The 13,703-nt window shown below is 36.0% G+C and overlaps 1 protein-coding gene across 2 annotated transcripts in view; it reads left to right on the top strand.

Annotated features, from left to right (window-relative positions):
* Positions 1-2,132: 2,132 nt before the first annotated feature.
* The window catches only part of LOC134754730 (innexin shaking-B-like), a 166,007-nt gene continuing 154,436 nt past the window's right edge, over positions 2,133-13,703 (top strand). Inside the window, exon 1 of one of the 2 annotated variants that reach the window (XM_063691074.1) lies at positions 2,133-2,419. The gene's annotated coding sequence lies outside the window, so the exon portion shown is untranslated. The remainder of the gene's footprint in view (positions 2,420-13,703) is intronic. The other variant, XM_063691073.1, reaches the window with a different exon arrangement.

Here is a 13,703-nt window from a genome sequence, read left to right as displayed (position 1 = left end):
CGCTAGAGTGCATGTTCAGATATTGTGAACACCTCGGCCGCTCCGATATATCTGATGGCGACTGTACATTCATTTTTCATGCTCTGAAAGAGGGTCATTGTTGTTCTAAAAGGTGTGCAGAAAATGATACGTGTCTGCACTAGAGCATTTTACGTTCTAAGTACGATTTTTTTTAATTTTTTTACAATAATCAATTGAAATTTGAGTTTAAATGGATTTGTTTTACAATTTTCATTCTGATATTTGACTCTCCATTCCATAAATAACGATACTTTTGCCCAAATAGTTATCTGAAAGTACCCTTAAGAAATACTATAAAAATGTATACTTAGTCGTTTAAAAAAAAACATGCATCTTACTTTCCTCGTATTCGAAATGAAAAGTAGAGTGTTTAACTCGGGTGAAAGGCATCATTTCAGCCTCGAACTATCCTGCCAAGCCAGCCTGCCAAAATACCTCGGCAGGAATGAGTGCCTTTCATCCCTTGGTTAACAATCTACTATTTCGATGCTAGTGCGGAAGTATGTCATTACTTCACGAGTACCGAGATATCTTGCCACGAGCCGTAGGCGAGTTCCGCACGTGTATCGAACGACGATAAGAAAAACAACAAGTAAGGAATAAAAACAATATCGAATGTTGCCTTTGGAAACTTAAAACATGCTTGCAGTAAGAAAAAACGCCTCTTTGACAGGCGTTTCGGCAGCTATTCCTACCTCTACCTGCAATAGCTATTCCGTTCCATTCAGACAACTTATTAAGAACGGTTTTTCAATATTCAATTTAGCGACGTCGTGGTTCGTGCCCCGATTGGTACCTACAAAGATTGATATAACTCCGTAATAGATGGATACAGTCTAAGGAAAAAACGTGCCTCGAAAATCACGAAAATTTGATTCTCGATCAGATGGCGCCACTAGTTTTGGCCTACACTCGTATAGAGGGCGTTGACTGTTTCGTTTGTTATTTATAATTTTAACGCATACCAGTGAAAGAACATGGGTCAAAATCATATAAAAATAATTAATGCAAATAAAAAAATCATTTATCCATATTTAAATACATTTTATCGTATTTTTATAAATATTTATTTTTAGTTTTAAAGTGTGTCGACAGATGGCAGTGAATTTACTGGGGTTACAAAATTTACTATGACAGTACCGCTCTAGTATAAGTTACTCTATGGTACCTATCAGTGAGTTCCTTGAAATTTATGTACAAACCTGAATATGACACCTATTTACCGTTTCATTTCGATAAAAGACAACATCTCGGTAATACCTGAATACATACGTATTTAGACAATGATGATTACGCTTTTACGTTGTAAAATAAACTTCCTGTATTAGGATCATTCCTCAACCATCTCATCTCATTTACAATTTTACATATTGACTTAAGATTTTTGTACAGTCACCATCAGATATATCAGAGCGCCCGAGGTGCTCAAAATATCTGAACACGCACTCTAACGCCTTGACAATAGAGGCGTGTTCAGATATTTATGAGCACCTTGGCCGCTCCGATATATCTGATGGCGACTGTACAGTGTCCTTAAGACCGGTAAACTTTTGTTAGTTAAAAAAACTAAATTCGACAATATTTATGATTACTTTCTTGACGTTTTTGACCACGATGTATCGCAACGTTAACGCCGAGAGTTAATTTTCCAAACTTATAAATAAAAAAATAAATAAATAAATAAACGTTTATTCAAAGATCTTACTTACAACTAAATACATATTTTCTTCTGCCAAACCACACAGTGGTTTGTTGGCAGACGAGGCTCCTTTGCGTTTGTGTTAGCTGTTGATATGTAACTTAACTTTATCTTAAACCTAAACTTACCTACTTAACCCTTTACTGCATGCGCAGCCTTATATGGTAGCTTTATTAAAAGAAAGATTTCAAAATTACAACAAGCTCAGTGGTCCCACACTAGGCTAGGCTTGTATCGTGGTGACCGCTCTACAGATTTACTACATAACAAGTTTAGGTATCCTCTAAAAGTCTAAACTAAACTAAAGTAAGTCTCTTATCTTACAGTTCTTACATTGAATGAAATGAAATGAAATGAGATACATGCAAAACTAATACTAACATTACTTCAAACTAATACAGTTACTTACGCTATGATAAACCCAATTTTCAACACGGTTGCCACACCGACTACATAAAACGGTTGTAATCAGTTTTTTCGTACCAAATATAAACATTAAACAGTTGAACCAGTGGTAACCGACCGATGGACGTTGCAGGCGTTATTTTTAGTCGGACTGCGAACCAGTCGGGTGCGCGCTCTCCTGCCAGTCGCAGCGCGCTACTCTCCCACTCGGTCGTGCCTGTGTTATAGTGAAATTAAAAATAAAAAACCAGAATAAAACAAGGTTAAAGAAGCTTGGATGTGCTGGCTGGAACCGTGAGTTTGGACGACGCTTAAATAATTGTGATTCGAATCGTTCCGCGGAACAGTTGAGGGAGATAAAAGTTTTGTCGCAACTTTTTTTGCACCGGGAAATTTGATTTCGGTGCAACTTTCTTAGGATTTCACGCACATGTTTTATAGGTTAATGAATGAAAACTTGGAATTTAAGTGGAAATAGTATTTGATACACATTTAGGTTATTTGAAGACGTAATAGTATTTATCAAATCCTGGAATATAGATAATTAATTATCAGCATTTGTAACAAATTGTTTGAACAGCCTTCAAACATAAATAATGCTAAACGATGCATTTTCTTACTGAAGCTCTGAAGTTTCATCTCATTTTAAATAGTTTCGAGTACACACGTGGTAACTTTTATTGCTTTGCATAAACTTTTTATTAATATTTTAAGTGAAAACATAACATTCTTTAACATTAAGACTTTTTTTAAATATGACACGATTTTATTTAAAGCTTTATATATAATACATTAAGTTTAATATTTCATTTTTTATAGTGTACAATTTGTACACAAACGTTTAAACAAATACTTTTGTAAAAAAAGGTCTATCCACAATTGTACATTAATACAATAACAAATAAGTGATACTTGTATATTTCATTTACGTGACTCCAAGGGGTTAATTACAGTCTGATTGCATCATTTTTCAAATTCTTAATTTGTAACTGAAAGTTTTCAAGTTTCTTTAATATGATAATAATATTTCAGCCTATATAACTACGTCCCACTGTTGGGCACAAGCCCACTCATGCACGAGAGGAGTTATTTAATATACATATCAAATAATTCAAATTTCTACTTTAGTCGTGTCACCAGATTTCTTAAATTTTAACGCTTAATTTTTATATCAAAAAACGAATAAAAAATTGATTCCGTAAAAATATATATTAACATAGTAGAGACATGTGTGACTATGTAAAATACTTGAAAAAACAACATCAAAATAAGCACCTGCTTGACTTGAAGAATAAATAATAACAGTAGACGTACTTATCTTGTAAAAATTTGAACAGTAAATAAAATTTTCCTTACACTCCGGCATTAACTAAACAATTTTAGTACTTCTGTTTTTATTCGCTTTTTTTGTTAATTTGACATTTATATTTATTTAATTGTTTTTTTTTTGTAATTTTGGGTTAATTTTATTGTTTGTAAAAATTGACATGTAAAAGTGCCCCTGTGGCATATTTGCTGAATAAATGTTTGATGTTTAAACAGTAGAACTAATGAAAGGGAACTAAAATAGAATCATACCTCGCAACACCATTACAATTAATGTTTGGTGCTTGCCGCCATCATGTAAATGCAGCAGTCATTCACAGTGGAAACTTTCATATAACTCCATTCCCAACGGCTTGCCTAATTTCAGCTATTTCACTATTACTATAAGGCTAAAGGAGATAAGGAAAAGCAAAATTAGGTCCTTCCCTGCGAATACGCACCGCCACTGATTATATACTAATTCATGATGTACAGTCGCCATCAGATATATCGGAGCGGCCGAGGTGCTCACAAATATCTGAACACGCCTCTATTGTCAAAGCGCTAGGTGCGTGTTCAGATATTTTTGTGCACCTCGGCCGCTCCGATATATCTGATGGCGACTGTACACTCATCATACTCAAAAATGTGTCCGATTGAGAACTATGGGACATATTTTTGAGTAAGTTGTAGGCACCCATTTTTTTGCACTTGACTGTAGGGTGCGTGGGGGTAATTTGAACGGGTTTTTTATGCGGGATAAGATGAAAATGCTTCGACATACGGACGATTTTTTGTCTTACCCCTCATGAAAAACCTGTTCAATCTTACCCTAACGCACCCTAATAGCTTCTGCCTGTTAATTTGTCTGCGTTAAATGATGATTTCTAAGATATAGTCATTCCTACCACGAATACGGAAACGCTAGTGACTTCCTTCCGATATTTAGTTTATTTATTATGTCCTTTCCAAGCGCTGGTGGCCTAGCGGTAAGAGCGTGCGACTTTCAATCCGGAGGTCGCGGGTTCAAACCCCCGGCTCGTACCAATGAGTTTTTCGGAACTTATGTACGGAATATCATTTGATATTTATACCAGTCGCTTTTCGGTGAAGGAAAACATCGTGAGGAAACCGGACTAATCCTAACAAGGCCTAGTTTTCCCCTCTGGGTTGGAAGGTCAGATGGCAATCGCTTTCGTAAAAACTAGTGCCTACGCCAATTCTTAGGATTAGTTGTCAAGCGGACCCGAGGCTCCCATGAGCCGTGGCAAAAATGCCGGGATAACGCGAGGAAGATGATGATTATGTCCTTCCCCGGGACTCAAACTATCTATGCCAAATTTCAACTAAATCGGTTCAGCGGTTTAAGCGTGAAGAGGTAACACACAGACAAGACTTTCGCATTTATAATATTAGTATGGATTATATTCGATTAAGTCATCGCTGTCAGAATAACCCCGCTTATTTAGTGTTTCCGCATATTGGTGGCAGATTCGATACTGCAATAAAAAATCTCATAAAATTTACTACTCCCGGTTTTGGTCTTGTCAGTTATATCTATATAATATGCCTACATATTTTTTTATGTCATGGCGGATATAAGTCTTATCAAAGATAGATATAACTCCGTAGATGGATACAGTCTAAGGAAAAAACGTGCCTCGAAAATCAAGAAAATTTGATTCTCGTTCAGAGGGCGCTACTAGTTTTGGCCTACAGTCGTATAGATGGCGTTGACGGTTTCGTTTGTTATTTAACAATTTTAACGCATATCAGTGAAAGAACATGGGTCAAAATCATAAACATAATTAATGCAAAAAAAAAATCATTTATCTATATTTAAATACATTCTATCGTATTTTTATAAATATTCATTTTTATATTTAAAGTGTGTCGACAGATGGCAGTGAATTTACTGGGGTTACAAAATTTACTATGACAGTACCGCTCTAGTATAAGTTACTCTATGATAAAGGTAACAAAATAAATTCGCGAAGACCCGATTGTAAATGTGATTTAATATGCAGGGTGACCTTAGCCATTGGCTGAAATGCCACGTCGGACTATTTCTCAGGAATGCTCTAACGTTAATATTTTTTTAATTAGAACAAAAGTTTAAAAAAAATTCAAACAATCGTTATTTCCAAAAATCCACAACAAAAAGAAAGATACTGTATTAACCATTGGCAGGACTTTTGACAATTTGTTCGAAAATATGCGGCAATGATGACATTTGTCAAAAGTCAGAATCTTATTAGTGACATAAATAAAAAAGAAAATCAAAAAGGTCGAAGAAGGTTTCATACTGTTTAATACCTCAGGAGCTACTAACACATACAGGTTGCTCCAAAGTAAAAAATCGTAAGTTGTTAATTTCTTTGTTATGATACTTTGTATACTGGTTCTAAATACCCTAATGCATTTGTACATTTCGGCTTTGTCCAATGGCTAGGGACCTCCTGTATAGTGTACAATCAATTTAATATATTATTTATTGTGCACCCCATAATGAAGAGAATACAGGAAAAGAACACAAATAAAAACTAAATAACAACAAGCGGTCTTATCGCTAATAAGCAATCTCTTCCAAAATATACTAATGCAGAATATGCCTAGGAGGATATAACCAAACGGAGTAGCCATTAACAGGCAATCTGTCGAAAATAGTCGGCCAATGGTCATACACAATGTATGGACTGACGTTTATCTGACATGGCTATTTTGACGTTACGTATACATTTGACGTTCCCCTCCCCCGCAAAAATTGGCAGACTTTTTTCTACAACAAATTACAGACGTGGCGGCTCCGTTTGGAAATCCTCCTAGCAATATGCGGTCGTATAATATAAATTCGTATAGATTAGTGTAAAAATAATTTATATTGTAATTTAATATTATGAAATAAATAAATCTAAATCTAAATCTATCAACACGCTGTATACACCTCGTCTGCCTGTAACACCGTTTCGGAACGACAAATGTGCCGTAGCTGGCCGTAGCAGTTTTATATACGCGCTGCGGAATCCGGCCGATAAATTGATCGCACACGGTGACTGTTGAAAGAGTCAATCGGCGATTAGGCCGCTCACACACGTCAGGATGTTTTACGGATTTGAGGAAATAGTGATATAGATGTAGCTCGAAAAGCGGCAGTTAGAGTGGGACTGAGTTGTTCATGTCTGCCGCGTGACGAATTACTTGTAGGCCAAGATATCTACGGTGTGGGTGCCCCGGGTACAAACTGGGATCCTGTAGACCTCATCGGCGATAACTTTGAGAGACTGGCCAGATTTAGTTTAAAAACGGGAGTGGAAGAAGAGGGGGGAAGGCCTTTGCAAAGCAGTGGGACACAATAGTCCAATCATAAGCTTGGATCGTTTAGAAATATCGAAAAAGTAATGAAATCGGCTTGTTAGATCGGTCGCCAATGATTGCCAAATTTGACCAATTACCCTCCATACAATTTACATCTGCGTCCAGAGATCATATACGCTTCTGGACTAAGTATCTACGATATTTTGATAAATATTAAAACCGAAAGAGGTATGACAGGATCGTAGCAAGTGGAAATCCGTGGTCTCTGCCTACCCCTCCGGGAAATAGGCATGATTACTTATGTAGAATAGAATAGAATAGAATAGAACATTTTTATTCAACATCACATGAAATGGCAGAGTTAACAGATAGCGTAGTACATTTTTTACAGATAAACCTTAAATTTAGACTTACAAAACTAAGAAATTGAGTTGCACATCAGAGAGAAATATTCATGCGTGTTAAATAGGAGCTTGCCTCAGCATAATGTTGCAGTGTATTTACTACAACGCTGGTTTTCAGGCAGACCCTTGATACATTATCCCTTACTCGCTGTTAGTCGAAAACTAAATGGCTTAGAATTATGTTAACATGTATGTATGAGTGTAAACTATGTTTTAGAAATTGGACAGAACAATTGCTGGTATAGTGTGTAAGCAGAAATTAATAGTTACATATGTATTAAAGGAAGTATATAAGCTTATGATAGATAGATATGAGTGCAAAAATACTTAATATAGATAAGAATAAATAAAGACATAAGGTGCATAGATATACGTATGTATGTATATGTATGATACATATTAGGTACCCGCAAAATGCACTACCAGTCGACCTGGCCTAGTTGGCAGTGACACTGCCTATGAAGCCGATGGTCCTGGCTTCAAATCCCGGTAAGGGCATTTACCCATTTATGTAACATGATGAGCATGGATATTTATTCCTACGTCACGGGTGTTTTCTATTTAAGTATTTTTAAATATTAAGTATTTTTATATATGTCTACATAAGTACGCATTACAACGTCTGTGTCATCCTATGTCATCAACCCATCTCTATTCTAAATATCATTTAAATTTAATTTAATTTAAGATGTTTAATTTAATAGGTTCGTTTTTATCAATCAATTTTTAAAATTTTAATTTATTTATTTATTTTAATTCTATTTTAATTGTAATTTTAAATAAACAATGGCGTAATTTTAAATTTAATTTCTCAAGTTGATTGTTTTTTAATTTTAATATTTTATATTTTATATGTGATATAATTATGGATTTCGAATTGTCCGAAATAAATGAATTTTATTTATCGGTCGGTCGCGCGGTTTAAGGGTAAATATTTTGTTACCTTTATTTACCGACGTTTCGACACAGGTTTCACAGGTTTAAATGTGATTAATATGTGTTTAAAACGCGAAAGTTTTGTATATAGCGTTACTTTAGCATTTATAATATTAGTAGTCATTGTAAAACCGTGTCCTAACGAGTGACGTAGACGGACGCGCGAATTCGGCATCTAAATACCGTCATTTCGTCCAAATGTCGTCCGAGCGGCGTCGTAACGCGTAATGGCGTCCTAATGAGCCGGTTTGAGACAGTTCCGTATTTACAAGGCCGTATAAGATCATAAAATATTGATCGGGTGCTGGAGACAAATGAAAACAATTTTTTTGACCGAGCGAAGCGAATACCGTTTCAACTTGGGTACAATGTTTTCATATGTTTGTCTAGTGCAGCCGTCTGGCTGTTTTCCTCTACATCTCACAATTATCTCGTGAAATTAGAGTTTTGAATGATTCACGGTTAGTTTCACTAGACTTATTTGACCGGGATATAGACCGTGATTACCTTTTGTATTATTTGTGAGCTCCCGATATTTCGACGCAGTTACATGCATCATGTTCACGGGTGACTGAAGTTAGCTCACAAATAATACAAAAGGTAATCACGGTCTATATCCCGGTCAATATAAGTCTATCTCGTGAAATGTTGTTAGCAGGTTCAATCATTATATGTTTATTTCAAAGTTTTTATTTAAAGTTTTACACACCACTTTTTTTTAATTTAAACATTTTTTTCAGATAACCGGAATCCATAATAGATGATAAATTGATATAACATCAAAAATTACAATAATAATCATACATATCATCATACAAATGTTGAATTAAAATAAAATCACATAAATTAAATTAACATTATAAAACTTATATAAATTAAAGCACATGAAACCAATTTAAACAATCCATACTAATATTATAAATGCGAAAGTCTGTATGTCTGTCTGTCTGTCTGTGTGTTACCTCTTCACGCTTAAACCGCTTAACCGATTTAGTTGAAATTTGGTATACAGATAGTTCGAGTCCCGGGGAAGGACATAGGATACATTTTATCCCAGAAGTCACCCCTCAAGGGAGTGGAAATTTGTATGGGGAATCAATAACCGCTCAACCGATTTAGATGAAACTTGGTATGGGGATGGTTTGAGCTGTGGGAAATGATATAAAATAACTTTTATCCCCGAAATCATCCCTTAAGGGTGTAAAAAATGGGGTGGAAATGTATAGTGTGGACCAATTTGGTTACTTGACTTATGGTCCTATATCCCCTAGATGGGGCAGAGGGCATCCACAGTGCTCCGCCATCCCGTTCGGTTTTGAGCTTCACGCTTCATTTCGCTCCACGTCTTGCCAATGGTCGCCGCCTCTGCGATGATCGTCCGCCGCCAGGATTGCTTAGGGCGACCACGTTTCCGCTTTCCTTAGAGATTCCAGTCTAGGGCTTGCCTCGGGATGTGATCCGGGTCCCTTCGGAGCGTGTGGCAAATCCAGTTCCACTTGCGGCGTTTGATCTGCTGGTCGATCGGAGTCTCACCACAACGTTCCCACAGATCTACGTTGGATATTATCAAAGATAGATATAACTCCGTAATAGATGGATACAGTCTAAGGAAAAAACGTGCCTCGAAAATCAAGAAAATTTGATTCTCGTTCAGAGGGCTCTGCTAGTTTTGGCCTACACTCGTATAGAGGGCGTTGACAGTTTCGTTTGTTATTTAACAATTTTAACGCATATCAGTGAAAGAACATGAGTCAAAATCTTAAAAATAATTAATGCGAATAAAAAAATCATTTATCTATAAAATTTAAATACATTTTATCGTATTTTTATAAATCTTCATTTTTAGTTTTAAAGTGTGTCGACAGATGGCAGTGAATTTACTGGGGTTGCAAAATTTACTATGACCATAGAGTAACTTATACTAGAGCGGTACTGTCATAGTAAATTTTGTAACCCCAGTAAATTCACTGCCATCTGTCGACACACTTTAAAACTAAAAATGAAGATTTATAAAAATACGATAGAATGTATTTAAATATAGATAAATGATTTTTTTTATTTGCATTAATTATTTTTATGATTTTGACCCATGTTCTTTCACTGATATGCGTTAAAATTGTTAAATAACAAACGAAACCGTCAACGCCATCTATACGACTGTAGGCCAAAACTAGCAGAGCCCTCTGAACGAGAATCAAATTTTCTTGATTTTCGAGGCACGTTTTTTCCTTAGACTGTATCCATCTATTACGGAGTTATATCTATCTTTGCTATGACAGTACCGCTCTAGTATAAGTTACTCTATGATATTATAATATCCGTGAAACTTACAAATCGCGAAATAACTTACAAAAATCGAAATTAAAAAGTAATGTATACCACTTTCCATAAAATGGCCCGCTAACAAAATGAAATTGATAATTCTTGCAAAAACATTTTTACTAGTTTCATTAATATGTTAAAATCCGTATGGTTGCGAAATATAGTCTGACCTGTTCACTGGTCAGTGTTGACCTACTGCGCACGCGTCGAGTAAACATGCGCGTGCGATGCCCGCGCCGCCAATACGTACTGTTGCCGCTTTCTAGGGCTCCGTAGACTGGGAACCCTTGTACAATCAAGGTTAAGGCCGTTCCGTCGGTTTGCCGCTGTCTCTGTCACATTTCGCAAGAAAGAACGGGAAAGATCATGCGCGCCAAGTGTCAATTATGATAGAATTTTGTCGATTTTTATTTATTTTTAAAAACGTTACCCTACAATATCGAAATTCGAAAGCTATGAAATTATTATTTAAGGTAAGATTGTTTTTTCTTCTTTTTTTATTTATAGTATCACATAATAAATAACCGAGTAAAGTTGGATTAAAAGTCCGAGTTAGAGGTTACTTTGGGAATTAATTGTATCGAGCGAAGTGTCATAATTCGTGTATCGGAAGCTATGATATTTAAGATAATGTAGTCAAGAACTACATATATTTTTTCCACGTCTACGAATATCAACGCCTCTTAGAAAAACAGGATAATATAAGGAGATTTTTCGCCTTCTGGCTCAGGGAACCGCCTTAATGAAAATGGGCACTAAAGAATATGCAACTATGGAAACAAATCAATTATGGGAGGCCCTGTAACTGTAACAAGCAAAAAATAATAAGCATATATTGTACTGCTCTTTATGAGCTTACACTATAAATATTGAACTTCTCACTCAGCCTGCGCTGGTCCGTCAGCGTCAACGCAAGCTCCTGATGACACTACTCGGTACGGAGTGAAACATGTCGAGCGTTTTTTGACTTAAAAAACGTGTGACCCGTTATTAATATATTTAATATGTCTATGTCTCACGGAAGTTTTGTTATTAAAATTTAACTTCTGATTAACAACCTTTTACAAATTATGAAGTTATTAGATTATCTTTCTTTCATACAAATTAAATAGTAATTGTTATTGATGTTGCTTGTTTGTCACGCTTTAAACATAACATGCAATACAATACAATACCACGTCATGAAAATGAAAAATGAAAAATGAAAAATTGTTTTTTTCGTTTAAGAATTACTTATACAGGTAAGTGTTGGTGCCTCTTTTTAAGTAAGAAAATACCTCTTACCGCTCTTACTTAAAATTGGTAATAAACGGTTTTAAAATATAAATATAAATTTAAAGAAATAAAAATGAACTCATCAGAGAATAACAAAAGTAATATTACTTATAGCTTAATTTAACCTAATGAGAAGATGGACTTGCAAGTCCATATGAGTGTGCGTGTGTGTCTGTGTGTGTGTAATATGTGTGTGTGTCATAGCAAAGATAGATATAACTCCGTAATAGATGGATACAGTCTAAGGAAAAAACGTGCCTCGAAAATCAAGAAAATTTGATTCTCGTTCAGAGGGCGCTACTAGTTTTGGCCTACAGTCGTATAGATGGCGTTGACGGTTTCGTTTGTTATTTAACAATTTTAACGCATATCAGTGAAAGAACATGGGTCAAAATCAAAAAAATAATTAATGCAAATAAAAAAAAATATTTATCCATATTTAAATACATTCTATCGTATTTTTATAAATCTTAATTTTTAGTTTTAAAGTGTGTCACAGATGGCAGTGAATTTACTGGGGTTACAAAATTTACTATGACAGTACCGCTCTAGTATAAGTTACTCTATGGTCATAGTAATGATATTACAATCCTATCCAAAATGCCATTATTATTCACATACATTAAATTATTAAAATTATAATGCATTATTATAAATTCGGTACACAAATACATTGCGTCTTAAAATAAACTTTAAAGTATAAGCTGAACAAATGTGCCATTTTCAACCAAAAGGGTACTTATTGTCGGTTGTCTATAAGGCGGTATTTCCATATAGCTTCAATTTAGAATCAACCTTATCGGCAACCGACAATGTGGTACCTTTTAGTTGAAAACGTCACAAATGTTGGCCAGTGAAAAGTATAGCCTACAGTTTAATTTATTGCTCCTGGTACAGGGCCCACACCGTACGTATATCCATACTAATATTATAAATGCGAGTCTTGTCTCTGTCTGTCTGTGTGTTCCCTCTTCACGCTTAAACCGCTGAATCGATTTAGATGAAATTTGGCATAGAGATAGGTTGAATCCCTGAGAAGGACATAGGATAGTTTTTATCCCGAAAATCATCCCTTAAGAAAGTAAAAAGCGGGGTGGAATTGAGATAATTAATGAAGTGTCTGCTAATTTGTGTGCATAATATGCTCAAATTGAATAATTGCTATAAGACTTTCTCCAGGCGCTATTCTTACTCTAGCTGGGGTTACTAAGTCCACGCAGACGAAGTCGCGGGCAAAAGCCAGTAAATTATAAACTGAGATAGATGTTATATACTAAAGAAAAATTTAACAAGCCCTCCAGTGGCGGAGGCCGGATTCAAACCGGCGTTTTCATTTAAACAAAGACATCTAGCTTAGCTTACTACGTTTCTTTGCGATTGTCTGACTGTCTGTCTGTGTGTTCGCGAAGCTCAGTAACTATTGGGCGGTTATCATCACACTAACTCTGACTGGCATTTCGGAAACCGCATCAGTGTGATAACTGCCCTTGTAGTCAGCTGCAGAGAAAAGGCACCCCCCTGGATACAAAGTTCTGTAAATTAGTATGGACGTGGAGTACCTTTTCTCTGCAGCTGATTGTGTAAGGGCAGTTATCACACTGCACGCGCGAATGATAACAAGATGACATCGTTTTGATATCGAAATGTGTGTTCGAATTGGTCTTCAAATTAAAGCATCCTACTGTCGCCATCAGATATATCGGAGCGTAAAAATATCTGAACACGCACTCTGACGCCTTGACAATAGAGGCGTGTTTTTTTTTATACTACGTCGGTGGCAAACAAGCATACGGCCCGCCTGATGTTAAGCAGTCCATAGCCTATGTACGCCTGCAACTCCAGAGGAGTTACATGCGCGTTGCCGACCCTAACACTCCTCTCCCTCGAGCTCTGGCAACCTTACTGGCAGGAACACAACACTATTAGTAGGGTCTAGTGTTATTTGGCTGCGGTTTTCTGTAAGGTGGAGGTACCTCCCCAGTTGGGCTCTGCTCTAGATCTGGAATGACATCCGCTGTCCT

The sequence above is a fragment of the Cydia strobilella genome, chromosome Z (assembly GCF_947568885.1).
Source record: "Cydia strobilella chromosome Z, ilCydStro3.1, whole genome shotgun sequence".
NCBI classification, from domain to species: domain Eukaryota; kingdom Metazoa; phylum Arthropoda; class Insecta; order Lepidoptera; family Tortricidae; genus Cydia; species Cydia strobilella.
This window is presented reverse-complemented; position numbering and strand designations above follow the sequence as displayed.